Raw genomic sequence first — 23549 nt, forward strand, 5'->3', positions numbered from 1 at the left:
TTTTAGGATTCGTTGGAGGTGTCGGCCATGCTCCTCTTCGCTTCGAGAATAGACTAAAATGTCGTCAATGAAACGATGACAAACTTTTCGAGGAATGGTCAGCATATTCGATTCATTAGGTCCATGAATGCGGAAGGGGCATTCGTTAGACCGAAGGGCATTACGACAAATTCATAATGTCCATAACGAGTTTGGAAAGCGGTATTGGGGATGTCCTCTTCTCGGACTCTGAGTTGATGGTACCCAGATCGCAGATCTATCTAAGAGAAATAGCTTGCACCTTGAAGTTGGTCAAAGAAATCGTCGATTCGCGGGAGTGGATAGCGATTTTTGACAGTGAGCTTATTTAGTTTCCTGTAGTCAATGCACATCCTAAAATATCCGTCTTTTTTCTTAACAAAGAGAACCGGAGCTCCCCATGGTGAGAAACTAGGTCGGATGAATCCTTTGTCCAAAAGTTCACCGAGTTGGCTAGACAATTCTTGCATCTCCGCAGGAGCCAGTCTGTAAGGCGATTTGGCAATGGTAGTAGCTTCTGGCACAAGATCAATTCGAAACTCGACTTGTCTTTCTGGGGGCATCCCTGGAAGATCTGCAGGAAAGACATCCGAGAACTCACAAGCTACTGGAATGTCTTGAATATTGACCTCTTCCTTTGATTTATCCACTATGTGAGCCAGAAACGTCAAGTACTTCTTTTGCAGATACTTATGTGCCTTAATGCATGATATAATACGAAGGTTTGTGCTAGGTTTGTCTCCGTATATAATTAGGGTTTCGCGATTTGGAAGGTGAAGGCGAACGGCCTTCTCATGACACATAATCTCAGCATGGTGGGGGCTTAACCAATCCATGTCAATAATCACATCAAAACTCCTAATGGAAACAAGCATTAAGTTTATTGGAAAGACGTGTTGGTTTAAGGCTAGGGTACATCCGATATAGATTTCCCTAGTGGATTCTGTTTTCCCATTGGCCATTTCCACCGTAAAGATTTCATTAAGCTTATGGGGTTGTTGTTTTAATAAGTGTTTAAATTTATTGCTCACAAAGCTTCGTTCTGCTCCGGTATCAAATAGGATGCATGCATAAGTGTGGTTTAGGAGAAACATACCAGTGACAACAGCGGGATCCTGAACCGCTTCTCCTTGACCCATGGTCAACACTCTTCCGGTTCCTCCATTCACAGGGTTGTTGTTGTTGGGGCAGTTTTGACGGAAATGCCCAGTCTTTCCACATCCATAGCAGGTGTGGCTCGGTCCTGCATTGTTGCCGCTGTTGTTAGTGTTGTTGTTGTTGTTGTTGCGGCTGTTGCTGTTGTTGTTTCCTTGCTGCTGATTCTGGGGAGGATAGGTCCTACAATATTTTGCTGTGTGACCCTTTCGATTGCAGCTGGTGCAATGCATCTCTCTACATTCTCCATTATGATGGAGACTGCACTTGTTTCACTTTGGAAGAATTTCAGAATACTGCCTAGGAGCACTTGGAGCAGCTGAGACTGGAGCATGTGGTGCGGAGGGAACTTGGGTGGTTGCAACATTGACTGTCAGTTGCTTCTTGGACGATTCCGAGCCTTGACGTCCCTTCCTCTTGTTATTATTTCCCTTCTTGTTGTCACTCTCCTTCTTGCCTTCAGCCTCCACCGGCTTCTCGCCCTTCATGTTGTTGTGGTCGTACAGTTTCTTGGCCAATCTTTTGGCACTGTCGAAGGTTTCGGGATTTGCTGCTATCACATTTCCTTGGATTAGGGAGGTTAGTCCCCAGATGAATCGTTCGATTTTATTTCCCTCCGAAGTAATCTTGCCAGGGCACAACAGAGACAGCTCGCTAAACCTTGATTTGTATGCGTCAATGTCGGAATTTCGGACGGTGAGATTCCACAACTCTTGTTCCATCTTCTGAATTTCGCCTCGCGGGCAGTACTCGGCCATCAACATTTCTTTCATCTCCGCCCACGGCATAGAATTGGCTACGGGAAGAGTCATGGCTTCTACGTGTCCGTTCCACCAAATGAGAGCTTGATCAACGAACGTGCATGCAGAAAACTTCACCTTCATCTCCTCAGGTCATTCACATATTTCAAACACCGATTCCACCTTCTCAATCCATCTTTTTAGGGTTATCATTCCCCCAGTGCCATTAAAGGTTTATGGCTTGGCATTGGTGAAATCTTTGTAGGAGCATGTCTTGGTAGGTCCTTGATTTATCCCTTTGTTTGAAATTCCATCCCTTTGTCCATTAACTCCACCATTGTTACCTTGGTGGATTTGCGCCATGGCTGTAGTGACTGCAGTAGATACAGCTACTTGGAATGCAGCTGATTTGACTTCGAGTGGGGTTGGCCCAGGGTTTCCGCGGATTGGTCGTTGAGGCATCTTTCTGTCATGGAACAGAAAGATGTTGAGTGCCTATGGTTTTTGTGAGATTGTAGTCCTATAAACTAGGTGCGTGACACGAACTTAAGTAATTTCACAAATTAGCATACAATCATGGATATATAACACATAGCAGATTACAACATCACAGTAGAACACATAAAATTTTCCATTAATATTATCCGCACTTTGATACATGAAAATTTGCTCGAAAGAGCATACATAAGTGGTGCAAGTTCAGCAGCGTAACGACTCTATGAGTAGTGTAATCACTTAAACATAGAGTCAATGGTATATAGCATAGATCATAGTAACATAATACTAAAGACGGATACAACTAGTCCTAGTCATGGTGGGATGTGCCAGGAGGTGGTGCCGAGGAAGTGGACGCTTCTTGAAGGCGAGCCACCTGTCGTTCCGCATCTCTGAGTCGAGCCTCCCACCTCGCCTGCCTCATGTGGAACTCTCGGATAACCTCTCGCGTTTCCTGCTCTGCACGCTCGACCCTAGTCTGCATCTGGTGCATCTGATCGGCAGTGCCCTGAGGTAGATCGCCAGTGTTCCGTAATCGTCTCACCTGTTGGGTTTTGCGCATTCTAACACTCCTAAGTGTACATGCAACCCTAAATACCTTGGATCTATGTTTTCTCTATTATACATGCAAATATGAACATCCAAGGTATTATCCTAATCTAGCATACAAAACATTGAATATAACAAGATAGAATACATACCTCTTTGATGTAGAATGTCTTCATGAAGCTTGAGTGCCTAGTGCCCCAAGTGTGACACCTCAAATGGTTCACACAACACCAAATACACATGGAATGACTTGAGAGAAATCTACACTTCATGAAATCGGCTAGCCCTTTCTTACTCTTTCTAGTGTGATCCTAGTGGCCGATTTTGTCAAGAATAAGATCTTTATATAGTGTTACAATTAGGGTAAACCCTAATTGTCATGACTTTCCATTTCCTTGGATCCATGGGTTCAAATACACCATGGAGCATCCATGGACCATCCTATGGGTTTTAGCCCAACTTGATTATCCATGGAACATTAGCCCACTATACAAGTATGGATGATTTACACAATCAACCCATATATTTAATTAGTCTTCTTTTTATCACTTAATTAATCCTAGATTAATTCTTGATCAATACTAATTAAATAATCTTATTATTCTTATTATTAATATAATAGAACTTATAATATATTAATAACCATAAGTGTCTTATTTCTCTCATTATAGTCTATCCAAGTGCATGATGCCATGCAACCCATATGGACCATGCCGGATCGGGTCAAGTCTTACCAATTATAGTTATGTACTTAGACATTAATACAACAGTCTCCCACTTGGATAAGTCTAAAACTATTATTGCGTATGACTTCAGGAACCAACTGGCAATCGTAGCTCTCAAAAGCTTCTGTCGAACTCTGACCTTGTCGATGAACTCAGAACTTTGTCAATGACTTGTCCATTAGATAAGGGATCATATATTCCTCCATTCTAGATATCATATGGACTGAGACATGGATTATAATCATTCTCTCTGTCCATTTGTTGTTTCCCGATTTCCGATTTATGACGACTGACTAATTGAACAAATAAAATCAGTCCTGGCCCGGCCGAACACTCCCATTTGCCATCATCAAATCATTGAGGGGCCCACAGATATCGCTTTTATCCCGAAGGTAAAAGGAATGGATAAACTTCGAATCATATGGCTTGTTCTACTACTTGTTGAATCATACACAAAGACACGTTTTATAGCACCGAGTTACCAAATGTGTTTTCGTGCAATCAATGTACTATCAACTCATAGTAACAACTCATATCTCTAGGTTTGAAGAATATAAGATATTATCGTCTCATGATCACTCGTGATAAAATCCATGAAGTGATTCCAATGTGCGCGGGTTGAATCCAATACTCAGAACTTATGAGCACTCATGAGTGTTGTAGCCCTTTGTCCAACACCTTAGACCTCTACAAGCCAACCCATGACAGTCTTAATTCATATCTACTTCCAACATATGACCAACTGTGGATGGGTTGAATAACTTAGTCATTCCGGAAGAATAACCTAGTTTATTCGGGAAATCAAAACATGCAAATTGAAACACAATAATAATTGAATCCAATATGGTATCAAAACCTATGAACATAAATAAAACACCTTTTATTTATCACCATATGATTACACATTATTCATTGTATACTGTTTCAACTATCAACTTTATTCTTGAATTAAAACAATAGTTTTCCCATGCTCCAAGCATGTACACTATGTTTTCTAAACACTAGTCATGCCACACACCAAGTATGCATACTATGTTTGTCTATGATCTTTACTTTGTGAACTAGATCAATTGAACATAACTTCAATGATTCCCTTTTCACACTCCCAAATCCTTACTGCAAATGCAAGAATTCCAAACTCATGCCATTTACTGAAATCTGTTAGATTCTAAACTTATTTGCATTGATCCTCTTGTAATGATTATGCACAAAGTCAGAAAGACTTGACAATAATCATTACAGAGTATTCCAAAGGAGATCAACTCCTTGGAAATATCCTTCTTGCATTAAGTTTCCTTAATCTTACACAGATTGAATAATTTCTAACTTTGAAACATTTCCATATTCCATTTTGACTATCACTTCTGAACAGGAGTTGCCTCCTTACAGATTATGTCAATATGGTCCTTCCAAAATTATCACTATACTTCCAACTGTCCTTGAGCACCCAATCTTTGGTAAACCTTAGATTGTCCTCGACAATTGTTTAATCCTTTTAGTCATATCCAGTTCTAAACCTTTTCCCTTCTTAATGCCCCATGCATTTGGAAAATTTTAGAAAGGATGAATATAACACATGTAATCGATCCTATATCCGAAGCATATGGGAATCGATTCATGATGTCTCACATAAAGACTAAACCAGTCTTTTGCTATAACATTTCCATTTCAATTTGCCAAGTTCTCATAATTCAGATTATGAAAAGGGATGCCGTAATCATAATAGAATTTTAGAACGCAAATAATGGACCCATATACAGAATTTCCTAATGTTGAGCCATTCCAACATGAAATTCATATATATATCCTTGACTAAATGATTAAAACCTCAATCTAAGCTTTTAGATTTGAGATGAAGTATAATTTCCTCTCCCTTAATTATAGCAAAACAACTTTTTCCCAATTGAAACCTTTTGTTTTTTCTATAATTAACATTGCTAACTTGCAACCTTTATCATAATTATCATGCTCCCACTAACATGATGATTATTAGCATAACACTTATGCTCCCTCTAGCTTTGACATGTACCCATAAATCAGCTGACTTTCTTATCATATTTCTGATACTAGATTGTTTTGATAAAACTTTATCAAAATCATACACCTTCCCTTAGATACCACACTTGTGTGTCTAAACAATTATGAAGAGGGATGCCGTAATCATAATGGTTAGACCTTTTTACTATTTCTCACAAGTCCAGGTTAGTGTGCCGGTAAACCACACACGCTCCACTAACGACTTTGAGAATGCAAATATCACAATTGCTATCTAGCTAAAATCTACTTAGTGAAAGTGTTTCCTCACCATCATTTTCATGAATCGGAGAGAAACCTTATGACACTTAGATTTAATGGTGTATGTGTTCTTATCCATGTGAATTGTCAAAACCATAGTCACAAGACAAGGATAATGACAAATCCAAACTCATATGGACTGAACTCAATCTTAAGTTCTTGCCACCTGGCAGCTCAAGGGCCTGCCATTTCTTCCAAGTTGTTGTGCAATAAATTGAGAACTCGGAGAACTCATATGCAAAGCCAACTTTAACTGGAATGGGCACAAAATATGTCAACACGATAGGTTATAAACCTCAAGTCGTGTGCTAGTGAAGAACTTCAGGTTTTATTCTTGATTAGTTCTTGAGACTTTCAAGACCTTTAAGACCCCCACTGTCCTCTTGACCTATAAGACTTTCTTGTCAGTTATTCAAGAGATAGTGTGGATTCTAACCAAGACAAACACTTCACACAATTAGCCTAAGTTGGTCTTTGTTTTATCTAAAACATCACAACTTACCAATTTCAAATGTACAAGAGTAGAAAACTTTTACTCTTACATTTGACAAGTGTTTTAAACCTTCTTTGATACATGTCACTCAAGTAACAATCTTGGAGTATGACTCTAAGACTTGTATTGGAACGAAGTATGACTCATCTTCTTGATTTAACCATTTCAACAATTCAAGTTCCTCTTCTTAGATTGTGCTATGGTTTCTTAATCATTAAGATGATCACAAAACTGATACTAAAGTACTCTCCCATCTTTTCAGATTTGAGAAACTTTTATCCTTCTGCCTAATTTGATTCTTCTTATTCGCTCTGCCTTACATTGGAACCTTTTTCCAATGTCTCAGAATTACACTTAAGCTTGTAAGTATAACCATATTTACTGAACTTAAGTAAATCATGATGAATAGTCTTATCAATCTTTTGTGGTGGACTTAATCAGTGCACAAGAATGTGTACTCGATCCCTTAGTCCTTCACTTGACTCACACATCCATGTGAACAAGTAATTAGTCTTAATTTTTCCAATACTTGAAAGTTCTCATTCATCATGCTATACAACTTGCATGATTCCAAGTTCCGGTCCAATTGAAACTTGGGTGATGAGAATCTTTCCTTATTTGGTAAATTTAGACATTACCACAAATGAAAGAATCAATTTCATATTTCCACTCTTGCTATTAATGGAATCATATAAGCAACAATTTTTCCTCAAATGCCATTGTAAGGATATTTTAAAATAAATAAAATCAAAAAATTTCTTTTATTTTAAAACTTTGCGGAAAAACTTATCCTTACAATCCATATGAAAACTTGTTGTTATCTATTCCTAAGCAATATCTCATAACTCTTAAGAAGTAGCTCAAGAATCCGATCTTCAAACTGCGCGATAGAAATCCATCTATGCGATCAGATTCAACATATTCTTTCTTTAAGTTTCTTCACTTTTCTTTGATTTTTAAAACATCACCATGTGACCCAGTCACATCATGTATCAAGAATCTCATAATAGAAACTTAACAGAGTTAGATAGTGGACTTTACCTGAAGTAGAGTCAAACTTATTGACTTTAACATCCTTAGGTGTGACAACCCGATATTTTGAGTCAATGTAATGTAAAACCGATCAAAATTAGGTCAAAATGTAACCTTCCTAAAATCTTGTTCGGATTAAATAAAGTAGTAGGAATCATATCAAGGTTTGCGTACATAAAAAGAACGTCCAAATCTGACTTCGGATGCGGAAGTTATGAAATTTTGAAGAAATTCCTTAATCACGTCATTTTAATAAATAAATAATAAAAATAATTTAGGAATTTGCCAACGGAATCTAAACGAAAGTTGTAGATCATGGTCTCACCATCGCGTGGATATAAAGAACGTCAAAAACGGAGTTCGTATGAGGGAGATATGAATTCTTGAAGTTTATTTAAAATAAATATGAATTTAATTATATATTCCTGGTATTATCCGAAGGGGAGTCATCGGATTGGACCGAAGTACGCCCTGCGTACCTTCGTACGCCCCGCGTACAGAGATCGAGGGTCTCGGATCGTCCACGTCGCGCTATCCGAAGAATTCTAAACCGTCCGACCCGTCCGAAGCTCCGACCCGTCCGACCTGCTGTCCCGTCCGACCCGCCGTCCCATCCGACCCGCGTACCCAGCAACCCGTCCCATCCGAACCGAGGCAGTCGAGGCTTCGGTCATGCATGACGTACGCGTACGCGCTGCGTACGAGCGTACGCCCCGCGTTCGGAGGCGGTTCAGCCTTCCTATAAATAGGATGCGAGGCTTTCTAAAAATGTTGCTCATTTCTCTTCCCTCTCTCACAACCTTGCCTCGTTTTCCGTGCCCGTTATAACCCGAAGCTCTGGTCTTTTTGCTCAAGTCCCGAGGGTCGATTTTACTCCCGAGATTCCCGAGAATCCCGAGAAAAATCCGTTTTCCGAGACGAAACTCTGCCCGGTTTTCCATCTCACTTTCTTCAATCAATCATGTGAGTTTCATACCCCTTAATCAACTTGTTAAATATTCTAAATGCGTTTATATGCTTTCAAAGGGGGGGGGGGGGAATACAAGTTAAATACTTATAGTTATTGTTTCAATCACATATGATTGCACTAATCACATGTGATTAATAACTAGGGAAACCAGTGATTTTATCACTATTCAAACTATCTATCAAACTGTTTTACTTCTAAATGTTTTCCAAACCCATTTACTTTACGAATTTACACTGCAACTGTGATTTAAACAAATGTTCCTTATACTTAAACTGTTTTAATCAAATCTACACCTTTAAATGGTTTTATAGATTGACATCAAGTCAATCTTTCTTTAAAAATAAATACTTATGTTTCAAATGCCTTATAAATACTTATTTATGCTTTTATTTTATAAATTGCATGCCCGTATATGTGTAGTTATATAAGTAATGTTTAAAAGACTTAGGAAGGCTACCCACCTTGTTTCCTTTTCCTCGATTTGGATGTGGTCTGATAGGATTTTGGGTGACCATCCGAAGGTCGTTTCCATGTTAAGTATATATCAAATATACATATATAGACATAAAAGTACTTCCATAACCATACGTACTAGACGCACCGTTAACAAGTTACCATCGGGTAACACAGAACCATACTATTACAACTGCTAGATCAATGAGTCAGTTCATTCATGAGTCTATACTAGGAAGAGAATATATACAACTATACTACGAGAACATATACAACTATACTAGAACAAGAAACATTTCATCACATATGCAAGAATACGATAACAAATGTGATCCACTGTATCGGAGCATGCCTTAAATGTCATGGCCCGAGTTGTAGCCAGAATTCTCTTGGAGGGAGAGCGTTGAGTTTGCGTATAGATCTATACTGGATTGACTATCCTACACCTTGCTGCTAGCTACAGCCGGACCTGCAGGTCTGCGGGTGCCAAACGTCATTCCGTTATTACGACCGTTCTTTATGTCGTTGTTATCAGTCGATAGTATGGTGCAATTATCACATTATACCTTAATATAAATCCGGTTTAAGGTAGTAGTAATTAGTACAACAATAGTTCTTATTATACAAAACTACAGTACTACAATGATTTACCCATTACTTATTTTGGTGATAATCTCACTTAAGCATTAATGTATGAACTATATTTTATCAAATGATAGTTATACTTGGGTAATTACACACTTTTACAACAGACGAGTTTACAAAACATTTAAGCCTCGGTAGAAGGTTACTTTTATAGAAAATATAGGATTTTCTGAGAGATTCAAACTTTTGCAAACACTTTTAAACATTTACTTACATTTTTACAAACTTATACATTGAGACAGGTTCAAACGTTTTTGACAACGAACATTGACACTAAAATACTTATGAACTCACCAGCTTAATGCTGATAAACTCTTTCAAAATAACTTGTATCCTCAGGTCATCAGTATACAGGTACCGATGCCAGCTTTTGAGATGATGGAGCGTACTCAAAGACTCATCATTTTATTATTTTGATTTACGTTATATTTTTGGTGTCTAAAACTGTACAGAACACGCATGTATTAAAATTATATATTTAATGCAATGGATGATGTTGTTTGCCTATTTACATTTACTGTGTTGTGATTACCTTACATGACGTCCTCCGCCCCAGAATGTTTCCGCCGTTCTTGGTTTTGGGGTGTGACAGATTGGTATCAGAGCATTGTTTATAGTGAATTGAGTATATGAACCCATAAAAGATATACTAAACTATAAACCCATTAGGGATTAAACTCTGACCAAGAGTCTATACTTAAAATAATAAAATATTTAACTAAGTATACTAGTCTGCATTCATACTAAAATAAGTGTCACAATGACAAAGAACAAAAGTATTACGATTGTTAAATATCACAAGTGAGCTCGGGGATGTATGGTCAGTCCTGGGAATGGCATAGCCTGATCAACTATGCTGATCCTAGGAGTGATTAGCACATGCCTTAGAATGGTTGTGATAGGTTAACAAGTCTAAAAACTTACCAACAATGCCACAAGAAGATCAAAAGAACTTAAACTTAAAATACTATAGGAGTATTTTGCGCTACTAGTTACACGTATACTGTATTCTTATACCTCTATTCTCGCGTAGATCTTGATGGCTTGATATCCATCATGGCGACCCGTACTTTCCTAATGAAGGCAATGTCGGGTGGATCGATGAAGAGCCCGAAGTTGATCATCCAATCCCTTTGGATGATCACCTCGCAGAAGGCTTTTCAGATGGATCCGACTCCGAGCCTATTGTCAACAACCTACCGATTGTAGGTCAAGCCCCGAACAACAACCCTCGACCAGCGTTTCCAGGTCCTACTCCCTTGTGGGCAAACAACCTGAACCGCTGGAATAATGATCAGGGTCAACCCTTACCATACTTTGGGGACCAAAACTTTTACAACGTCAGCACTGGTGGCTCTACTGACCGAGCTCTGCCTGTCATTATCCGCAGAATAGCTCGTATTGTCGAGCAAAGTGGAGCAGCCGTCGACCGGGTCATAGAGATTGATGCCGACTCAGGTATCAACACAGTCAGCATCCGCCGTCTTGAAGAAGACATGGAACGGACCCGGAGGACAAATAAAACCCTACAGTAGCAGTTGGCTGCCTCACGAGCTGAAATATTGGAACTTTGAGCTCGTCAGAGGACACAGGATCGACCCATTCAAGAGGTGTTTCGTCAAGTATCCGACCGCAGTACTCGCCCGGGACTTTCCCATCGCCGTTGGTTGATGTCTAGTACATCTCCGTCTTTTAATTAAAGGATAGCCTTTAACATCTGTGCTCCAAGTAGCACTTGTGTGTAAAATGTTTCTAACTTCCGTACTCAAATTTGAAATAGCTGTCAAACTTTTCTATATGGTATGATGTATGACCTACTGTTAGGTCGATTTTCCCTGAACTTATTACATCAGTAATGCCAGTATTTTTGAGATCTATCTATCTGGGAAAAATCTATACACTTATGCTTTCCTTCTAAGATTGCTTATTTTGGCTTCAAGCACTCTTTCAACTGTTGGACTATGTTTAGTTAGTCCATGTGTCACTCTCACGTTGCTTACAAATTGATTCTTACCATCTTTCTTATCCTTATAAACTTATAGCTGAAGGATGCCTCCTCGCAAGTCTCCCAGAAATAGGAATAATCCTGCACCTCCACCACCTCCTCCGCCTCCGGTCATCGATACTGTAGCCCTGAATGCTGTCGTAGCTGCAGCAGTGGCAACTGCCATGGCTCAGTATCACTCTTCTGATGCCAGCAGAGGTGGAACCCCTGTGGAATCTATTCCGATCGAAATCCCTGTGCGCTCAAGGGAGTGCTCTTACAAGGATTTTACAAACTGCAAGCCGAAGCCTTTCTATGGCACCGGCGGAGTCATTGCTCTCTCACAATGGTTCGAGAAGACTGAATCAGTCTTCGAAATCTGTTCATGCCCTGCTGCGTGCAAAGTGAAATATGCCGCATGCACCTTTGAGGGTAAAGCCCTAACGTGGTGGAACGGCCACGTCAAAGCCCTAACTCTCGTCGTAGCCAACGACATGGGCTGGGAAACAATGAAAGACCTCATGACTGAGGAATACTGCCCGAGGGGCGAGATCCAGAAACTGGAGCAGGAACTCTGGAACCTGTCAATGAAGGGCACCAATGTGGTCGCTTATACTGCCCGCTTCAGCGAGCTGGTGGCCCTCTGCCCCAATATGGTTCCCACCGAGGGGAAGAAGATCCAGAGGTACATTTGGGGACTAGTGCCTCCGTATCAGGGGAATGTGCTAGCGTCAAACCCCGCTACCTTCGACAGTGCCAAACGATTGGCACAACGACTCATTGACCATGGAGTCAAAACCCCTGCAACCACAACCACCCTAGCCATCCCGGAACCCTCCAAACCCGCCGATACTAAGCGGAAATTCTGGGATGAAAGGAAGAAGCATCAGGCTGCCAAAAAGCAGCAATTGGTGGCAATTCATGCCGCAGTAACCCCTACTGCTGCTACTACTGCTCCGGTAAGTCGGTATGCTGGAAGTTCGCCCAAGTGCAACAAATGCAGCTACCACCACAACGGCCCCTGCCGTGAATTGCAGTGCTCTAACTGCAACAGGAAAGGACACACCGTCCGATTCTGTAAGTTCCCGGCACAACCTATCAACCAAGTCCCTGGCTCTGGCGCGAGCCCAACCTGCTATGGATGTGGTGAAGCAGGCCACTTTAAGAGGGACTGCCCCAAAGCGAGGAATGCGGGAGGAGCAGGGAGGGTACTAGCTATTGGCCACGGGGAAGCAGTTGCTGACCCGACAGTGGTGACCGGTACGTTCCTCCTCGATAACTCCTATGCATGCATTCTGTTCGATAGTGGAGCGGAGCGAAGCTTCGTAAACCATAAATTTGCTCGCATGCTTAATCAACCACCGCACGCACTCAAAGAACTATTCACAGTAGAAATGGCTAATGGAAAAACTGAAAATACGAGTAGCATATACTTAGGTTGTACCCTAACTCTAGATAACCATTCATTTCCAATCGACCTCATGCCAGTCTCAATAAAAAGTTTCGACGTCATCATTGGCATGGACTGGTTAAGCCTTCATCGTGCAGACATCATGTGCTTCGAGAAAGCAGTCCGTCTAAACCTTCCGTCTAACGAAACTCTTATAGTCTATGGCGACAAACCCGGTGCAAGTCTTCGCATCATATCAAGTATTCAAGCACAGAAATACCTGCGTAAGGAATACCACGCATTCCTTGCTCACGTCGTCGACACGAACCTAGAAATGAAAGAACTAAAGAACCTCCCAGTAGTGAGCGACTTCCCCGACATTTTCCCAGAAGAACTACCCGGGTTGCCTCCGCAACGACAAGTCGAGTTCAGAATCGACTTAGTCCTAGGAGCTACCCCAGTAGCCAAGTCGCCCTACCGTTTAGCACCAGCCGAGATGCAAGAACTCTCTGGTCAACTTAACGAACTGCTCAGCAAGGGCTTTATAAGACCGAGTTTCTCACCTTGGGGAGCACCGGTCTTGTTCGTTAAGAAGAAGGACGGATCTTTCCGTATGTGTATTGACTACAGAGAACTCAACAAACTGACGGTCAAGAATCGTTATCCTCTACCACGCATAGATGATCTATTCGACCAACTGCAAGGGGCGAACTATTTTTCTAAGATTGATCTGAGATCCGGATATCACCAGTTACGAGTGCTAGAGGAGGATGTACCGAAGACAGCCTTCCGAACTCGTTACGGACACTACGAGTTCGTGGTGATGCCATTCGGATTGACCAATGCGCCCGCAGTCTTCATGGATCTGATGAATAGAGTATGCCGACCCTACTTGGATCAGTTCGTCATCGTTTTCATTGACGACATCCTAATCTACTCCCGAAGTAAGAAAGAACATGGCGATCACCTACGACAAGTTCTAGGGACATTACGAAAAGAGAAACTTTATGCGAAGTTCTCGAAATGTGAATTTTGGATCCGAAGAGTCGAATTCTTAGGACACGTGGTAAGCGAAGAGGGAATCCACGTGGACCCATCCAAAATTAAGGCCATTGAGAACTGGTCAGCACCGAAGACGCCTACAGAAATTCGTCAATTTCTAGGTCTCGCTGGCTACTACCGCAGGTTCATTCAGAACTTCTCACGAATAGCGAAGCCTCTTACAACCCTAACCCAGAAAGGCGTGGCCTTTGACTGGGAAGAGAAACAAGAAAGAGCGTTCCAAATGCTCAAACGAGCCTTGTGCACCGCACCAATACTATCCCTTCCAGAAGGAATAGAAGACTTCGTAGTTTATTGCGATGCATCGAATCAAGGGCTTGGATGTGTTCTGATGCAGCGAGGTAAGGTCATCGCCTACGCCTCGAGACAATTGAAGACACACGAGGTTAACTACACGACCCACGATCTTGAACTAGGAGCAGTAGTGTTTGCTCTGAAGATCTGGAGACATTACTTGTATGGAACGAAGAGCACTATCTTTACCGACCACAAGAGTTTACAACACATTTTCGATCAGAAGGAGCTCAACATGAGACAACGACGATGGGTCGAACTACTCAGTGATTACGAATGCGATATTCGTTATCATCCGGGTAAAGCCAACGTAGTAGCAGACGCCCTAAGTCGGAAGGAATATTCTGGTCGCAAAGTCAAGTCGTTATCGATAACCATCCATTCACACCTGACTAAGCAAATTCAGGCGGCTCAACTTGAGGCCATGAAACCTGAAAATGTGTCGAATGAATCCCTTAGAGGAATGGACAAGAATTTAGAAGCCAGGGGTGACGGAGCTTTATATTTCATGAACCGGATCTGGACACCGAAACATGGTGGTTTCCGAGACTTGGTCATGACCGAGGCGCACAACACTCGGTATTCCGTCCACCCAGGTTCAGATAAGATGTATCTGGATCTTAAGAAGCTATACTGGTGGCCTAATGTGAAAGCAGAGATTGCTACCTTCGTAAGTAAATGCCTTACTTGCGCAAAGGTTAAGGTCGAGTACCAGAAGCCCTCTGGTTTATTGCAGCAACAAGAGATCCCGGAATGGAAGTGGGAGCGGATCACTATGGATTTCATAACCAAGTTGCCCAAGACAACGGGTGGACTTGACACCATATGGGTCATCGTTGATAGATTGACCAAGTCTGCACACTTCCTGCCTATCAAAGAAACCGACAAGATGGAGAAACTTACGAGAACATACATTAGGGAAATCGTACGACTGCATGGTGTACCTATGTCCATTATCTCCGATAGAGATAGTAGGTTCACCTCAAGATTTTGGCAATCACTACAACATTCCCTAGGAACGAGGCTGGACATGAGCACAACCTACCATCCTCAGACCGACGGACAGAGTGAGAGGACCATCCAAACTCTAGAAGATATGTTGCGAGCCTGCGTGATTGACTTTGGGAAAGCATGGGATACTCATTTACCCCTTGTCGAGTTTTCCTATAATAACAGTTATCACACGAGCATCAAGGCTGCTCCATTTGAAGCTCTCTACGGCCGTAAGTGCAGATCCCCTCTGTGCTGGGCTGAGGTGGGTGATACCCAATTAGCCAAGGGGCAAACTTCCGACAGTACTCTCACCGGTCCGGAGATCATTCGGGAAACAACAGAGAAAATCGTTCAGATCCGTGAACGATTGAAAGCCTCTAGAGACCGACAGAAGAGCTACGCTGATAAGCGAAGGAAACCTTTGGAATTTCAGGTGGGAGACCGAGTCCTCCTCAAAGTCTCACCCTGGAAGGGCTTGATACGCTTCGGCAAGCGTGGAAAGCTTAATCCGAGGTACATAGGGCCTTTCGAGATTCTTGCAAGAGTCGGCCCCGTAGCTTACAAACTCGAACTACCAGACGCACTTCGTAACGTACATTCTACATTCCACGTATCTAACTTGAAAAAGTGTCTATCCGACGAGACTCTTGTAATCCCACTCGACGAGATCGAAATCAACGAGAGCCTCAACTACGTGGAAGAACCTGTAGAGATCATGGACCGTGAGGTCAAGCAGACAAAGCAAAGCCGTATCCCTATCGTGAAGGTTCGCTGGAATGCCAAGCGAGGACCGGAATTCACTTGGGAACGTGAGGATCAGATGAAACTGAAATACCCTCACCTTTTTGCTTAGTTATTTGTAATTTCTTCCTTGCTTAAAATTCTAATTTCGGGACGAAATTCCTTCTAACGGGGGGATGATGTGACAACCCGATATTTTGAGTCAATGTAATGTAAAACCGATCAAAATTAGGTCAAAATGTAACCTTCCTAAAATCTTGTTCGGATTAAATAAAGTAGTAGGAATCATATCAAGGTTTGCGTACATAAAAAGAACGTCCAAATCTGACTTCGGATGAGGAAGTTATGAAATTTTGAAGAAATTCCTTAATCACGTCATTTTAATAAATAAATAATAAAAATAATTTCGGAAATTGCCAACGGAATCTAAACGAAAGTTGTAGATCATGGTCTCACCATCGCGTGGATATAAAGAACGTCAAAAACGGAGTTCGTATGAGGGAGATATGAATTCTTGAAGTTTATTTAAAATAAATATGAATTTAATTATATATTCCTGGTATTATCCGAAGGGGAGTCATCGGATTGGACCGAAGTACGCCCTGCGTACCTTCGTACGCCCCGCGTACAGAGATCGAGGGTCTCGGATCGTCCACGTCGCGCTATCCGAAGAATTCTAAACCGTCCGACCCGTCCGAAGCTCCGACCCGTCCGACCCGCTGTCCCGTCCGACCCGCCGTCCCATCCGACCCGCGTACCCAGCAACCCGTCCCATCCGAACCGAGGCAGTCGAGGCTTCGGTCATGCATGACGTACGCGTACGCGCTGCGTACGAGCGTACGCCCCGCGTTCGGAGGCGGTTCAGCCTTCCTATAAATAGGATGCGAGGCTTTCTAAAAATGTTGCTCATTTCTCTTCCCTCTCTCACAACCTTGCCTCGTTTTCCGTGCCCGTTATAACCCGAAGCTCTGGTCTTTTTGCTCAAGTCCCGAGGGTCGATTTTACTCCCGAGATTCCCGAGAATCCCGAGAAAAATCCGTTTTCCGAGACGAAACTCTGCCCGGTTTTCCATCTCGCTTTCTTCAATCAATCATGTGAGTTTCATACCCCTTAATCAACTTGTTAAATATTCTAAATGCGTTTATATGCTTTCAAAGGGGGGGGGGGGAATACAAGTTAAATACTTATAGTTATTGTTTCAATCACATATGATTGCACTAATCACATGTGATTAATAACTAGGGAAACCAGTGATTTTATCACTATTCAAACTATCTATCAAACTGTTTTACTTCTAAATGTTTTCCAAACCCATTTACTTTACGAATTTACACTGCAACTGTGATTTAAACAAATGTTCCTTATACTTAAACTGTTTTAATCAAATCTACACCTTTAAATGGTTTTATAGATTGACATCAAGTCAATCTTTCTTTAAAAATAAATACTTATGTTTCAAATGCCTTATAAATACTTATTTATGCTTTTATTTTATAAATTGCATGCCCGTATATGTGTAGTTATATAAGTAATGTTTAAAAGACTTAGGAAGGCTACCCACCTTGTTTCCTTTTCCTCGATTTGGATGTGGTCTGATAGGATTTTGGGTGACCATCCGAAGGTCGTTTCCATGTTAAGTATATATCAAATATACATATATAGACATAAAAGTACTTCCATAACCATACGTACTAGACGCACCGTTAACAAGTTACCATCGGGTAACACAGAACCATACTATTACAACTGCTAGATCAATGAGTCAGTTCATTCATGAGTCTATACTAGGAAGAGAATATATACAACTATACTACGAGAACATATACAACTATACTAGAACAAGAAACATTTCATCACATATGCAAGAATACGATAACAAATGTGATCCACTGTATCGGAGCATGCCTTAAATGTCATGGCCCGAGTTGTAGCCAGAATTCTCTTGGAGGGAGAGCGTTGAGTTTGCGTATAGATCTATACTGGATTGACTATCCTACACCTTGCTGCTAGCTACAGCCGGACCTGCAGGTCTGCGGGTGCCAAACGTCATTCCGTTATTACGACCGTTCTTTATGTCGTTGTTATCAGTCGATAGTATGGTGCAATTATCACATTATACCTTAATATAAATCCGGTTTAAGGTAGTAGTAATTAGTACAACAATAGTTCTTATTATACAAAACTACAGTACTACAATGATTTACCCATTACTTATTTTGGTGATAATCTCACTTAAGCATTAATGTATGAACTATATTTTATCAAATGATAGTTATACTTGGGTAATTACACACTTTTACAACAGACGAGTTTACAAAACATTTAAGCCTCGGTAGAAGGTTACTTTTATAGAAAATATAGGATTTTCTGAGAGATTCAAACTTTTGCAAACACTTTTAAACATTTACTTACATTTTTACAAACTTATACATTGAGACAGGTTCAAACGTTTTTGACAACGAACATTGACACTAAAATACTTATGAACTCACCAGCTTAATGCTGATAAACTCTTTCAAAATAACTTGTATCCTCAGGTCATCAGTATACAGGTACCGATGCCAGCTTTTGAGATGATGGAGCGTACTCAAAGACTCATCATTTTATTATTTTGATTTACGTTATATTTTTGGTGTCTAAAACTGTACAGAACACGCATGTATTAAAATTATATATTTAATGCAATGGATGATGTTGTTTGCCTATTTACATTTACTGTGTTGTGATTACCTTACATGACGTCCTCCGCCCCAGAATGTTTCCGCCGTTCTTGGTTTTGGGGTGTGACATTAGGTAAATTTGGCAGCTTCGCAACCAATGCCCCTTTCTTTGGCAATATAAACATATGGACCCTTTGATAATGGTACACGGTACTATCACAGACTTAGCTTTTCTCTTTACCATTTGGTCAACCGAGTTGACTATGGCCGATCCCTTTCCATTGGGAAGAGAATGCTTTTCTGGATTTCCTGTGTCACTATTGTCAATGTCCATCAAGTTTTAAGGAAGTTGATCTTAACAAATAGATAAGATCATTAAGGGTCTTGTCATAGTCTGTTTCATAGGTGTCCCAAAGGAACTCACTATGTGACTTAGAAAGTGATTGAACCACCAACTTTCTCAAGACTTTGACACCCAACTCTCTCGGCTTGTCAATATGTGACTACATCTCCAAGATGTGATCACACCTAGACCTTGCCTTGCCAATAGGGCTTGAGTGACCTTAAACTTTTCATGAACTTGTGGGTTGGGGATAATAATTGGAGGAGGTGAATGAAGTATGATTTCCAAGGGACATCATCTTCATTTAGGAAAGCTTGTTTCAAGAGATTTGGGAAGATCATAACTGTCTAAACCAGGCATCTTTTGGGAGATATTCAAGATAGTTGATCTTAAGTCCTTAATATGACACCCAATATGAAATATTAAGGCTAGGACCCAACAAACTATTTTATAACTTAGAAGAGGTATGCCGTAATCCAAGCTATAAAATATTTGAAGGTAGGTGAATGATGATTCACCAATTTCCACCAAGATAAACGAAATGTATTATTAGGTTTTTAATTGGTTTTTGAAACTCCTAGATCTTTGAGATTCATTGAACTGTTCAATGGCATGTTTCAATCTCGAGTGTGCCCTTCAGGTTTTGTGACTGGGATGCCGAGGATCACAAAACAAGGTGTGAAGTAACCATGCAAATTACTTGGTACCCTTAAGTGTTTACCCCTCAATCGATGTGCCGGTTAACCACACACGCTCCATCGATACTATGATAAACATCAAGTTACCCTTTGCCTACCTTGTTAAATACGAGTTAGTGTGCCGATTAACCACACACGCTCTACTAACCGACTTAAACAAAGTGCAAAGTGTAATTTCATGGATTAGCACCTTATTCACATTTTCCTAAGTAACTAAGATTGGGTATTACAAAGAGTTTAGTTACTTAGTATTTATCATTAATACTTTTAATGAAGGGAGAATTCTAGTCCTGTCAAACCCGTTCGGCTAACGACCCTCCACCAGTCAAGCAAGCGGTGGGTGAGAGTGGACACCCATTAAGTTGCCATTTTATAGGCAACAACCTTATACCCACCTTATAGACCGGCTTCATGAATGAGGCGTACTAGCGGTAAGACTGACTTTACTCTTATACATATATATATATATATATATATATATATATATATATATATATATATATATATTATTATTATTATTATTATTATTATTATTAACTTATAATATTATAAAGTATAAGGGTTGAATTTTAACTCTTTAAAATTCTAAGGGCTAACTTGGAATTAAAGTATTCATAAGTGGAAATTTTTCAAATTCCAAAACTTGAGGGCAAGTTTTGAAACTATTCAAAACTAGTTAATTCCATAACTTATGTGTTTAAAATAGTTTTAATCCAAAAACTCTTCAAGTTCCATAACTTGAGGACAAGTTATGGAAGACTTTAAACTAATAAAAGAATTAACTTTTTCCTTTATTTTATAACTTATGGAATTAATTAAGGTTACACTTTTTTATTTATTTATTATTTAATGAAGAGACTCTTGGTCCTCCATAACTTGAGGACAAATTATGGAGTCATAACACCATGTAATTAGAACTAGAATCTTCATTTTGTAACCTTTGCCAACTTTTATGAGTTTTATGAAACTTAAATGTGACTTTTCATATAACTTGAGGACAAGTTACAAAAACACATTTTAGAATCAACTCTTAGATTAATTTGGATTGAAAACAACTATTTCACTCAACTTTTCAATTAATCTAAGCAACTCATAAGAACAAGATAATTCAAACCAAACTTTTTCATGTAATTAGTCTAAACCTTAAACTAATACAAAACATGAATCTATTGACAATTATCTTTGAAATTGGATTAGCATGAACATTACCACATCAAAAACAAGTTTATAAGTTCAAAAACATCTTAGGGTAATGTTCCTAGTCCAATTCCAGCCAAAAAGTCGAATTTATGCTGTCTGGGGGTCCAACTCGTCGAGTGCATGAACCAACTCGACGAGTTGGATCGATTTGATCACTTTTTAGGCATGGACTCGCCGAGTCTGATGATCAGACAACAACAACTTCGATTTTTTAAGCAATTTTCCAAGTATAACAAGAAAACAAGCCTATGCTCTGATACCACTGTTGGGTTTTGAGCATTCTAACACTCCTAAGTGTACATGCAACCCTAAATACCTTGGATCTATGTTTTCTCTATTATACATGCAAATATGAACATCCAAGGTATTATCCTAATCTAGCATACAAAACATTGAATATAACAAGATATAATACATACCTCTTTGATGTAGAATGTCTTCATGAAGCTTGAGTTCCTAGTGCCCCAAGTGTGACACCTCAAATGGTTCACACAACACCAAATACACATGGAATGACTTGAGAGAAATCTACACTTCATGAAATCGGATAGCCCTTTCTTACTTTCTCTAGTGTGATCCTAGTGGCTGATTTTGTCAAGAATAAGATCTTTATATAGTGTTACAATTAGGGTAAACCCTAATTGTCATGACTTTCCATTTCCTTGGATCCATGGGTTCAAATACACCATGGAGCATCCATGGACCATCCTATGGGTTTTAGCCCAACTTGATTATCCATGGAGCATTAGCCCACTATACAAGTATGGATGATTTACACAATCAACCCATATATTTAATTAGTCTTCTTTTGATCACTTAATTAATCCTAGATTAATTCTTGATCAATACTAATTAAATAATCTTATTATTCTTATTATTAATATACTAGAACTTATAATATATTAATAACCATAAGTGTCTTCTCTCATTATAGTCTATCCAAATGCATGATGCCATGCAACCCAAATGGACCATGCCGGGTCGAGGCAAGTCTTACCAATTATAGTTATGGACTTAGACATTAATCCAACAGTCCGGGAGTGCACGATCAGCCGGTCCTCCTTCCCTCAAGTCATAGAACTCGTGTAACATGCTGAACGGGGGTTGCTGTTACTACTGTTTGCTCCACCTCCAAAGGTCGATACCCCAGGGGGTGTAGGACCAGTGGGGCCCATCCGATAAGCGGGCACCCTAATCGGATAAGGGGGGTTGATGACTTCGGACTCCACGTCCGAATCACCATCTTTGTCATCGCTAGGTTCCTCCTCGAGGCCTTCTTCGGCTTCCTCTTCTTCCTGGTCCACCACTGGCTCAGCAGGTTCGCCCTCGACTTCCGCCTCAGGTTCCCCTTCGGATTCCTCCTCGGGGTCTTCCTCGGGTTCCTCTTCAGACTCCTCCTTGGGGTCCTCTTCAGGTTCCTCTTCGGATTCTTCCAACCATAGGTTATTCCCCTGATTAGGGAAATAAGGATCTCCGGGGTGATGGAAACCAGCCATGTTGTCTGCGAGAGTGTAAAAATATGCTAATAATATTCCTAGGACGTTTTAATTACTGTATACATTGAGTTTATGTTCTCTTCTTGGTGATTAAGGGGTATGTTTTTAGGTTTACCTAGCATCGCGATTTCCTCATGACATGTGATAGTTGTAACTCGGAGGAAATGTAGTTGATCCGGCTACATTCACTCCTTAATATGACTATGAACAGTCCCGACTTAACCGAGATGCTAGCATTATCTTATTTGATTTGGTATTATGTTATTTTCCTATGTCTTACGAGTAGGGGTGTTTTATCGTTGTGTTTTATTTGTTTTGTTTTGTTCAGAGTTGTTTTGTCCCTCTTTGGTTTATAGTTGCATATCAATGTGTGGGTAGACATGCTAGTTCACTACAAACAGAGCTCTGATACCAACCTGTCACACCCCCGAACCAGACGGCGGAAACGTCCGAGGGCTCGCGTGACTTAAATTGAATATCATCACAATGAATATACATGAATCATAACATAAACATCACCATGCATCAATAAATTACAACTGAAATTGTTCACATCAAGTACAATATTTTAACATTACAAATCCATAACATAAATCGTTTGATAGTTTTCAAAAGCAAAACACACTAACATACTTGGTACTTACTCCTCAGCTTACCTGTTACATGAGAATACAAGTTATTTTGAAAATGGTCAACATATGGACTGTTGGTGAGTTCATAAGTAGGTTTGATAAGAAAATGTTTTGTGTAGTTTGAACGAAACAACCCATAAAATCCGATATTTTCTGAAAAGAACATTGTTTATAAAAAGTGTGAAGATCCGTAAATATATGCATGATGATTTCAAAACATGTATAATTGAAAAACTTTGTATTAAACGTACAAGTGAAAAATGTTGAACTTCCCCGGAAAACCCGATGTTTTCCAAAATAAAAATATCATATAACGGTTTGAATTGTTATCCCATCACGTGAATGATTTTGACTTACCTTGATTACTTGATTTATATTGGATTTATTTACGTGAGTTGTTATAACCATGCATGATAATGACTAGTTCGTCTGTCTTAGCACTCTGGTGAACGCCGGAATTGATCTTAAGATTTTGTCACCCTAGAC

The sequence above is a fragment of the Lactuca serriola genome, chromosome 1, assembly GCF_051521515.1.
Source record: "Lactuca serriola cultivar US96UC23 chromosome 1, Lser_US96UC23_V15, whole genome shotgun sequence".
NCBI classification, from domain to species: domain Eukaryota; kingdom Viridiplantae; phylum Streptophyta; class Magnoliopsida; order Asterales; family Asteraceae; genus Lactuca; species Lactuca serriola.